The sequence below is a fragment of the Hydra vulgaris genome, chromosome 09 (assembly GCF_038396675.1).
Source record: "Hydra vulgaris chromosome 09, alternate assembly HydraT2T_AEP".
Lineage (NCBI taxonomy): Eukaryota > Metazoa > Cnidaria > Hydrozoa > Anthoathecata > Hydridae > Hydra > Hydra vulgaris.
In genome coordinates, this window is record NC_088928.1 from 63,948,104 (window position 1) to 63,960,278 (window position 12,175).

Below are 12,175 nucleotides of genomic sequence, written 5' to 3' on the forward strand. Positions count from 1 at the left end.
AATTAGTTAAGATTATAAATTAATTATAGCTGAGATAATTTTAAAATTCAATTAAAAAAAACAAACAAGTAAGGGAAGAGACTTGGCAAGAATGTTTTAAAAATGCTTAGCTTTGTAAAAACTTTATTCATTGAGTTATAATTTGTCAGTTTATTGTATCATAATGAATCAATTATCTGCATGAGTTTTCAGTTTGCAAGTAGAAATAATTATAACAAATCTAAATGTAAAATTCGTTAACTTATCATTAATCTGGTCACGTGATCGCACTAAGCGTCTCGCTTCTACTAATTATTCATCCGAGAATTGATTATTTTGAAATAGCGATCGACCAAAACAGAAACTAGTAAATCAAAAAAAAATTCTTTTTACAAATCCATGCTTTATGCAAGCAGAATTCTATTGGGCCTAGAAATTCTTTTTTTGTTATCTTTTGTAGAAGGAAAAATTACTGTTACGTTTTTAAATTTTTTTTTTATTAATTCAGTGTTCTTTTAAAATTTTAAAATTTTTGTAGAAGGAAAAAATATATATATATATATTTATATAAATATATATATATATATATTTATATAAATATATATATACATATTTATATAAATATATAATATAAATTATATAAATATATATATAGAAAGTAAAATATATATATAGAAAGTAAAAAACATATATATATATAGAAAGTAATATATATATAGAAAGTAACTTTATATAAAGCATGGAAAAAACAATAGGTTTTGAATCGCTGCGCTTTAATGTCTTCGAAACTGCAAATAATTTGCAAATCAATGATTTTTGTGACGTAATACGCAATTCATATCAAATAAATAAAATGTATGGGGAAATACAAATTAAATTTTTGTTAACTTAATTAACTTTTTTTGGTCAAATTTTTCCATTTCCTTGTATTGTCATCGAAAATGATTAAGTGTGCAAAATTTGAGCAAAATTGGTTGAGAAAAAAGCTTTCAAAAAATAATTTCAAATTTTGTGGCACACAAACATATATATACATATATATATATATATATATATATATATATATATATATATATATATATATATATACATATATATATATATATATATATATATATATATATATATATATATATATATATATATATATATATATATGTATATAGAAAGTAACCTTATATAAAGCATGGAAAAAAATCCGAAACAGAAAAAAACGAAGTTTCAAGTACTCTAGTACCTGAAACTTCGTTTAGTGCCGAAATTGAAATTTCGGCAATTATTTTACCGAGATCGATACCAACATGTCGGCAAATCAAAATTAATTTCTTTAAAATGTTTTATTCAAAAATGCAATTTTACATTTGTTTTTTTATACGTGTATTATGTTAAAATTGAGTAAAAAAAACAGGTGTTTCACAAATTGAGATATAATGCGTAAGTTGGGTTATAAACAAATACACTTTATAAATTGCACTTTGGCTTATAAATAAATACACTTTCTTAAGGTGGTACACCAGGGGAAAAATAAAACTGTGAAATATTATATAAAATGTATCTTTTTGATGAAAACTTGTTTTAATAAAGTGTTATAATTATTTTTATTTAAAAAGATAAATTTTAAAACTTATCAAAAATGCATAATGGCGGAAAAAAGAACAACAAAGGCTGTATTTCAAAACAAAATATCTTTATCTAGTGAAAAGATTATGGATTAAAAATCGATACAGTTATAAAACAACTTATTTTATACCGTTTAACCCATGCATTTTTAAATTTTTGAAAATTACTCTTTTTATCACGAGTTTACTAAAAAAATTGAAAATTTTTGACTTCCTCTATAGATTTATAGCAATTACTTTTTATCTAACTAAATCCAAGAAAAACCCATGGGTCAACCGGAGCATCAATATGAAATAAACATTTCCTGAAAATTTCAGCTCATAAACATAAACTGTACTTAAGTTATGTTTTGAATTTAAAAAAACCCTAAAAAAACATTTATGCAAAAAAAACAAGAAATAAAAAAGAATAGATTATTTTGAAGTGTTAAAACTACTAAAAACCACCAACTACATATAATTATTTTTTCTTATCCTGTTCAGCATCACGGGAAACCATTTTATTTGATCTTAAAGATTTTCTCCTACTTTTTCCTTCATTATTCGATTTTAAATTCATTCGTTTAACACGAGCAATATTTGCTAAAATTGATTTTTTAAAAGTTACTGAACCGATTAAACCATAATACTTTAGTACATTTAAGACACCATTTGCACCATCATTCTAATGGATCACTGCTGAATGAACACCTGTTTCAAGAACATTTTTCCCTACAAAGTTGTTTTTGGGTACACGAGACCATATCAAAGAGTTTAATGCTTTCATTACCATTCTGAGTTTCACCATACAGGCATTTTTTGAGTAACTCATCAGCTTGTAGGTCTTGGATAATAGGAAGAATTAAAGTCTTTATCCATGGTGGAATTGACATAGATGAAGTTATATTTTTCTTGCTACTATTCCAGTACTTACGTCATGTTTTAGTTGTTGTTCTAGGGAAAAATTGGTGTCGATAATCATTATCAGGAAAGCTAGTAAAATGAGAGTATAGCATAAACTGCTTTTTTCATTTGGTATAAATCTCCTTTATTGGCTCTAATAGCCATACCATAAAAATTTTCCATTGAATTTATAAGTTTTTCTGTCAACTTTCCTTTACCAGAAATAGGTGTTTTTGTTCCTTTGTATTTTTTAACCAAATTACGTAATCGTGTACCCAACCTTTTTTTGACGTGACCAACACATTCTAGTTTTTCTGGTATCACTTTAAACTCATGATAAGGATCAGCAGATAAAACATCGTTAAAAGATGATGTATCTCCATCACCGAGATATTCCGTATAAATCAAATTATTCTTTTGACAAGATTGCTTGAAAATATTCACTGCACCAATAGATTTCATTGCTCCAGAAGATTTATGATGATTAATGGAACAATCGTGTCCTACTTTCCAAGAATCAAAATTTGGTGAATGTTTTCTCTTTTCCCACATTTCACACCCTTTGCAGTGTTTTGAGAGAACTTCTACATCAATACACTTACCACCAGATAATGCAGTAACTACTCCATTCAATGACATGTGCCCACGTTTTTGCCAAGAACCATCAATCGAAACACATATTTTTGATGGTTCATTGGTATCATCACCATTTTGAAGCTTAGTAGCAGCTTTTTTCATACTATTATTTGCAACTTCTTTGTAAGCTTTTTAAGTTCATGCATCGAGAAAACGATTTTATAGAACTAAATCCACAATTAATTTCTCGAAAACCAATAACTGCACGCATATTTACTTCAAATGTTTTTTTTTTACTTTTTTCTGGTTTATTTTTTGATAAAACTCTTAGTGAAGTGTAAGTACACGTAGACCAGCCACAAGCTGAGCAGTTCATATTGAGTAAATGAGAAAAATCCATTCTGTGACTTAATTTATCTTCAATTAAAAGAGGAGAATAACAGCACTGACAAACTGTTTTTGAAATCAAACTTTTTAATATGGTAAAATTAATCAAAACGAAATAGTTGTCGATTTGTTTATCATCAAAACTTTCAATACTATTGTCAGTAACTAGTTTCTTAGCACTGAGACTAGTTGGAACAACTGATGAAGATGAAGATATTAAAGGCTGAACAGTAGAATAATTTTTATTAGGATGAGATTTATTCCATTTTCTTTTAACTTTTCTAAATAAATTTTTTTTACTTGACATCTTAACAAAAAAAAATCAAATAAGCAACAAGAATGTTTGTGCTCTGTTTAATAAGGTTTGTGACTTCTATCAATGCAGATTAGACCAGGAAAACGAGAGCAATTCTATCTTGATGACTTTATGCTTTCATCTCAAAATTGCTATTGAAAAAACAAGCCCAAAATCACTTCCAAAACAAGTTAAAAACTTGTTGCTATGAGGGTACTAGGGAGTTTTATATGATAGTGGGGCTCAAGTAGGTCAAAGTTAAGCTATAGATTTAAACAAGTATGTCGAAAGTTTTTTTTTAAAAATCAACTTAAAGGGTCAATCTTTCCTAAAATTAAAAAAAAAAAAAACCAAAAAATTTTTTTTTTGTCCTTTTTCTTCCTGGTGTACCACCTTAAATGAACAAAAAAAGAATTGAAAACTATTTTAAATAAACGTGTTTAGTCAAAATATTATGCGCACTGCGATGGCTTAATTATTTGGGGTTTTGATACTTAGGAAGCTAATGGAAACGCGCTATTTGGTAAGTAGAAAGTCAAGTAATTTGTGAACAATCGGCCTAAAATTCAGAAATAGTATAATATTTTGTGAAACTTCTTTAAAAAATCACTGTTTTCCTAAATAAGATAAAAATTTAAAACCTTACAAATTTTTCGGTTTTCGGTGTTCTTTTGCAACCGAAATTTTGCTTTTTACCGAGTTTATAAAAAGTATCGAAGCAGAAGTTTCGGTATCGGTTTAAATTAAAATTTCGTCTGAACCGATACCAAAACAGAATTTCGTTCGATCACTATTTTGAAATAATTTTTACGCAAGACATCAAATATTTATTTTAATGCATACTAAAAAAAAAAGGCAAATATTTAGAAAATCAGATCTTATTTTCTGGAATAATTTAGTTTACTGGTAATAAAAATTTATAAACCGATAGTTTTCTTTATTGATAATTAATGCATGTATATCTATTATATCAGTTTGTTTTCTATACTGTTAAATTGTCTAAATGTGGTCCTTGTGCTCTGAACATTCATACCTCCGACATAAACAAACGTTTTTTCGATTTTTTTTCTGAAATATACAAACAACTATATCGTTACTTTGTATTATAAAAATAAAATGACAAAAATAAAAACATTCGGTTATTTCAAATAGGAGATCAGCTAGTGTGACCGAGCTTCCAATACCATCTTATAAGTTCGGTCACTATATACATTTAAAATTACAAGTTGAACATTGCAATAACATATCCTTACAATATCAAAAATTTAACATCAAAAATTACAAAAACTAGTTTTCTAATGTTATTTTATAAAAAAAAAACCCGTTTAATTCAATTTTAGTTTTTTTTAATCTATCATTATTTTTCGAGGATACCATTGAGTTGGATGGAAATAACCCTGACGGAAATAACTTAAAAAAATTAGATTGTTTTGAACAAGCTGTGATAAAGAAAATCCAAAAATACCAACACTTGATATTATCTGTAATAAATTGTTTGCTAGCTTTTAAAATAGTAAAAGATGATGCTTTTGAATCCAGAGTTTGAAACAATAATCGACAACTTTGCTGACATTTTTAAATCTATATAAAATGAAATCTTTGATGCAAAAATAGAAGGATTAACATTAAAAACTACATGGAAATACATATTATTGCAAATCACCTTGTTCCTGTTTTTAAATACCATGACATAGGCCTAGAAAATACTACAGAACAGGCTGAAAAAGCAGTGCATGCCAAGTTTAAACCTACCTGAAGAAGACATAAAGTCAGCACAGACCATAGTAAACATGGAGAAAATTAAAAAAAAGCTGTTGTTGATTTTAATACAAGAATAATTAAATAATAATAACTGTGTTGATATGGGTTGCAGTCTTTTTGCTGTGAAATATATCGCGTGTAGACCCAAAGATTTTTTTAAATTTTGTTCCTTATCTAAATTACTCTAAGTTTTTGCTTATTTTTACCCAATATTTATTTTGTGTGTTTATACCCCATATTTATACTCAAATGAGAATTAATTAAAAAGGTGGTAAGTGAAGCTTGAGAACAGCAATACCCTAACAAAATTGCCAAACAAAAAGGAAACAAGGTTTTATAAGTTTTTTAAGGCTACCTTAAATATTATCAAAGTTCATCATTAGATTTTAAATTTCATCATAAAAATATTTTTGAGTTTAGAACTGTTGATCATGTAAAAAATAATCCCCCTCCCTAAATTATAGGATTTTTTTTTTACTTTGTTTGTTACTAAGCACGGGATTTCAATTTTTACTTAACTGCATCCAATTAATATATATTAGTAGAGACATAAATAAATAAATCACAATTTTCTAATTAACACAAACTTTAACCTGTCGGTCAAATTTCAGAGCTTTGAGATAAATGCCTTAAATATTGGGATCCGGTGCCGAAACCAAAGGCTAATTTATAGAATTTTTTCTAAATTAAAAGAACTTAAAAGAAGGAATTAAAAATTAGAAGGACATTAAAAACTAAAAGGACTTAAAAGTACGCAAGAGGGAGGAGGAGGGTTGTTAAATTTCTAAATTTTTGGCGTACGTACTTTATGGACAACCTCTTAATATGCCTCTCCAAGTTATATTTACTTTCTTGTACCTAAAATAAGAACTGTATTGACCCCTGTATACTTTGTGTTTTCTTTTTTTGTTTTTTTTATCTGTTTGTAGCTCTTCTGGGTTAAAGATGTTCATTATGACTTTCAGTTAATCTTGACCATCAATATTGATTTTTAATATGCAATTGTTGGGATTAAGTCCTCTGTTTTCACAAATGCTTTTTAATAGTTCCCACAGCTCAGGAACAAATACAACAACTTTCTGAATTGCATCTACAACCTTGCAATTTTCATGCTTGTCTGTTTGTTGAAAGCTTCATAAACTTCTTCATAAAATTAGTTTTCATAAAACTTTCATAAGTTCTTCATAAAACTCGAAACATTAAATAACTCGAAACATTTTAAATAAATTTAATACTCAGCAAAATACACATGCAAAATTTAAAAATACGGAGAATTTTTTAGCTGGATTTTTTTACCTTTTTTTGGAACTATTATCTATTTAAGATGATAACGGAGTTTTTATCTTAAATAGATAATAGCTTCAAAAAAATTTAGAGTAAAATCACAAAAATAAAATTTTTGAGTTAATTCCACATCCTAATTTTATATACTGAAATCTACTGTTTATTTAAATATTAGACTATTTAAAAAATTTTTGGTCCTAAAAATAGACAAAAAAATATTATTATATAATCCATTGCTGGCATGGAAAGATTCATTTTCTTTTTTATAGTAAGTAATGTATATAAATATATTTTTAAAATAGGTTTATCTTTATATTTAAAAAAAAAAGGTTAAAATTTTTTGACAATAATCATTATCAAAAATCACATTTTCTCGCTTTTTATTTTATTTTTTGTGCGTATTTATATATATAAAGTTATTATATATTCACTTTTACTTTTACCTAATCTAGTTATGATATTTTACTTTATCTTTTATATATTTTACTTAAAATATATATAAGGTTTTATATATTAACTCTTACTTTTACTCAATCTATTTATGATATTATGTATTAAACGATATTTTACTTTATTTATTATTTATCTTTTGTAAACATTCATTTAATTTTTCTTTTATGTTATATATTCTTGAAGCAACTTTGTAAAAATTATAAATTGTAACACGGTGCTTGGCGATAAGGCAAATTATGCCTTCTTCTTGCTCCGGCCATTAACTTAATTGTTAATTTATGGAAACTGTCAAATTTGTTAAACGGCAAAATAAAATAAAATAATAATAAATATCTCCAGAATAGAGAGCAATATGAAGAGCTTTACCATCTAAAATAGATAATGTTCTATTCACAAATGTTTGACTTCAATGTAAACATATTTTATAAAATTCTTAATAAATATACGTAGATAGAGAGATATAAATACATATCTATCTGTTGCTACAGTAAATTTTTTATTGTCAGATTTTTTAAACATATCCTATAGTATTGAGGAAATAACTTGTTAGGAGGTTTTTGAGTCTTGAGAAAGAATGAGCACATGTAGAATTTGCACTGTTGCAGATTTTGTGCAAGGATCCTGTGCAAAAATATGCATTATTCCACATATAGAGCCCTTGTAGAGCTGGGTTATTCTCAAGTATATGACATACTACGACTTTATTTAGACAGTGAAAACAAACCATATAACTGTTTTCAACAAGAAATCTTTGTCTTAATAAGCTCATTTTGATAGTAACTAAATTTACATCAAATAATTATTTAAAAATATTTAACTGATCTAGACTTTTTAGGAACGTTTAAAAGTTTCTATGCTATTTCATTCGAGAGATATTTTAAAGAAATTTAAAATTTTATTTTAAGATATTCAAGTTTTTATATAGTTGAGACAGGGGGGGGGGCGGATTCTGCGTTTTTTGGTGTTTGAACTAGCTAAGTTCCAGATTTTTTGCAAAATATTGCGATGATTAGAGCCTGGGATCAGGCTCTAATCATCGCAATGATTAGAGCCTGATCTAAAACTTGAACGATTAAAAAAAATTTTAATCGTTACAAATTTTTTAAATCCAGAATTATTTTATTATATAGAACACATTTAGGGAGTGCCAGCAGACCTTTTCGAAAAAAGTTGTTTTTTGATTCACCCTAATATAATATACTTGAAAATTCATGGGCACTCCTTCGTAGATACCTTTTACACTTGTAAATAATTATTATTTTGAGAAGTGAAAAGAAGCCGGTGAAGGCAAATAAATCTTATATATATTATGCATGCCTAATGATTGTTTATAAGTGAAAAATAATTAAAATTAACAACTTAAATGAGTTTGAACAAATGTTAAAAATAAAGAATTCTTAAATTTAAACATATAGTTCATAAAGAAATTCTTTAATTCTTAAAGTTAAAAAACTTCATTAAAGAATTTCTTTATGAACTATATTACTCTCGAGTCCCTATTAAATAAAATTAAAAAAAAAGGGGGGGGGGGAAGTTTATTAATTTTTGGAAAATTTTTAAACGCATCCAAAGCTTATTTACCTCCCCCCACCCCCTCCGTTTATTAATTTTTAATTGTTGTTAGCAGAACTTTATATCTCAAAACTAAAATAAACAAAAAAACAAAAAAAAAAATTAGTGAAAATTGGCCTAATTAATTGTAAAATAAATCTTTCAGTCATCAATAAAAACAAAAACTTTCAGTGTAAACAGGCTTTGAAAATCGCCAACCTGCTCAATCTCGATTCAGCATGTTAAATCAAATTGAAGAATTTTTTTTAGATGCTCCAAAAAGTCCTAACGGTCTTGTCACAGAGCACCGCGAAAGTGCATTTAACCAGGAAGTACACGCCTCCTTCCTTACCGTGACGCGAAAATATGTCCAAAGCTCGTTTTGAACCTGGATCTCCTGCTTATAAAGCAAGTGCTCTAACCACTGCGCCTTAAGGCTATTCTCCATTCAGCTTTTTTTTAAACTTTGCGCGCGGAAAGCGACTTCACGCATGCGCACACTGTAATATTAAAAAAAGTTGGCGGAAAATTAAAATAAAAGTTGGAGGAAATAAAAGCTCAACAACGTTGAGCTTTTGAGCGGGAAGTCATTTGCTCCTATATTATTATCCAATAAAAAACAAGAAAGCTATCACAGGGTTAAATAATATTTTGTTTTAAACAAACTTTGAAAAATAATCAAGTATACTCGGATTAACAATTTTGCTATTTTATGATTATATTATGAAATATTAATGCTAAATTAGATATAGTAAACGGGTAAATAAAGTAATTATTATTTTAGGAATAATATAACTAGACTTTTATAATATTTTACTTTACAACTAATTTGTTTTTGAATTATACAAAAAGGTATAAAAGCAAAATGGAAATTAATAACAATGGTGATTTGGCTAGAATTAATATGTCACCTGAACAACAAACATATATTTTATCTTTGCTTCAAAAATAAAACAATTCACAGCAACTGTTTTTGTCGCAACCAACAATTGAAACCTCACTTATATGTTTTAAAGTATTAACTAAAAAAAATGTAAATACAACTCTAAAAAGAAAAATTAACTCCAACGATATAGACGAAATCGATAATGAAGAGTTTATTGAGTGTGTTAAAAAATACTCCTGTTAATGGAATACTGCATTATCTTCGCATAAAGATTATGATAAAAGAAAAAATGCTTGGGAAATGATTAATGAAAGTCTTGGTGGTGCTTATACAGGTTAATAAATTTCTTGCATTCAAAGGGAAACTATAGAGAAAAGTTTTAGTTTTGGGCTGATTTATGTTTATAGATCTAATTTTTAATTCTAATCAATTAATAGTAACTGATTATACTTATTTTAATATATCATGGCACTCTAAGTAGTGTTTTTTAAGTTTTCTTGTTATACTCGATTTTTTGTTATTAAAACTCACTCTGTTCTAATTAACTTTATAGTCGAATCCCTAAAAAAGCTATGGAAAGGTTTACAAGAAAATTTTAAACGATGCAATGACAGACGAGAGAAAGCAACATGGTCAGGGGCAGCAGCATCTATACTGCCAACATGCAAATATTTCAAACAACTACAATTCTTGACAGATACAGTCTGTCCTCAAGACACAGATTCAAACTTAGATTCAATAGTTGAAGAAAACGTCAATATAGAGTTTCAAGTTGAACCAACTATATACACAAAAAATTTAGCTGAAAAAGTCGGTTGCAGTTCCACCGATTTGCAGTTCAACAAAAAAACTTGCTCAAGTCGCAATAAAAAAAACATAAAGCAGTCAATGCTATTGATACCTTACTTGTTGAAAGTTTAAAATAATTAGATAAAGATGACAATGAAACTATTAACACAGGTTCTGATGATTTATATTGTAGAAGTTTGTTTAGCAGGTTAAAAGAGCTTCCAAGAAAGAAAAATCGTTTGGCAAGAATAAGAATTGAAAAGGTTTTATTTACTTTAGAGTTTGAAGAATAATAACTTTTTAAACAAAACTTTTTATATAAAAATTGTATAAATTTATTTATATTTATGATAATAAACGTCAAACTTTAAATTATTTTCTTTTTTATTCCTTGTATACTGTGTCTGAATATTATTATTTACTATTTTATATTATTCTTCATCAAAAGGATTAGATGTACTGTTAACTATTCTATCTTGCCATAAAACTAAGCCCTCCTCCGAATGAAAGTAATCTTTATAATTATTTCTTATAGATTTTACTTTTTTGATAAAATTATGGGCTCCTTGACATTGAATTGATTTAAGTCCTTGATAATTATTTGTTTCTTTTCTCCATTGACCAGGAACACTCTCGTGTGAAGTTTCTCGATCAACATAATGACTTGGGCAATATGAGAAATGATCTGTTTTTATTTGTATTTTTATTAGAAAGCTTTTATTAGAGCCACAGTTGCTTTTACAACAATTTTCACATTTTCAACTTTTAATACTATCGGTCTTCTAAATATTCGGAATCTGCTAGCCAATACCCCAAAAGAGTTCTCAATTACTCTTCTTCCTCTTGATAAGCGATAGTTAAACACAATTTCTGTTTTATCGAGATTAGTTTTTCTTGGATAAGGCCTCATCGTATGCGGCTTTAATGCAAATGCCTCGTCGGCTAAAAAAGTGTAGGGAAATGTTATGGATTTCGAATAACCACTTATACATAATGGATCAGGAAAATTTAACAGATTATTGTCAATAGCGGATCTAACTTTGCTATTATTGTAAATACCACCGTCACTTTGACGCCCGGAGCCACCTATATCAACAAAAGTGAATTCGTATTTTGCATTACACGTTGCTAAAAGTACAATGCTAAATGTTTTTTTGTAGTTAAAATACATTGAGCCACTTCGGGCTGGCGACTGAATAATTACATGTTTATCATCTATTGCCCCATGACAATGAGGAAAATTCCTTCTTTGAACTCAGAAGATATTTCTAGCCATTCTTTTTGTGAAGATGGTGCTAACAAATATCCTTTTTTACAAATAACATTCCAAATTACTTTACATGTTTCTATGATAATTCTTCCTATAGTTGTATGGCTCATTCTGAAACTTATTGCGATTGTTATCTGAGCATCGCCAGTAATAAGATATCTTAATGCTATACAGTCTTTCTTCAGCAGTTGCAACTGCCCGTCTTAGAGAAGATTTAGATATAAATGGAGCAACCCATGATAGTAATATTTCAAAAGTTTGTGAACTCATGCAAAAACTCTGAGAGAAGTATACACTGTTAAATAGTTTTAAATCTTTTACTAATACATTAAAAAGACTTTTTCGTGAACGTTCCATAAAAATTCTACGCATCCACATATTATGTTTCCTGCGACTTCTCAATAAAATACTCTTTTTTAATATAAGCAACAAAGTTATTTTCT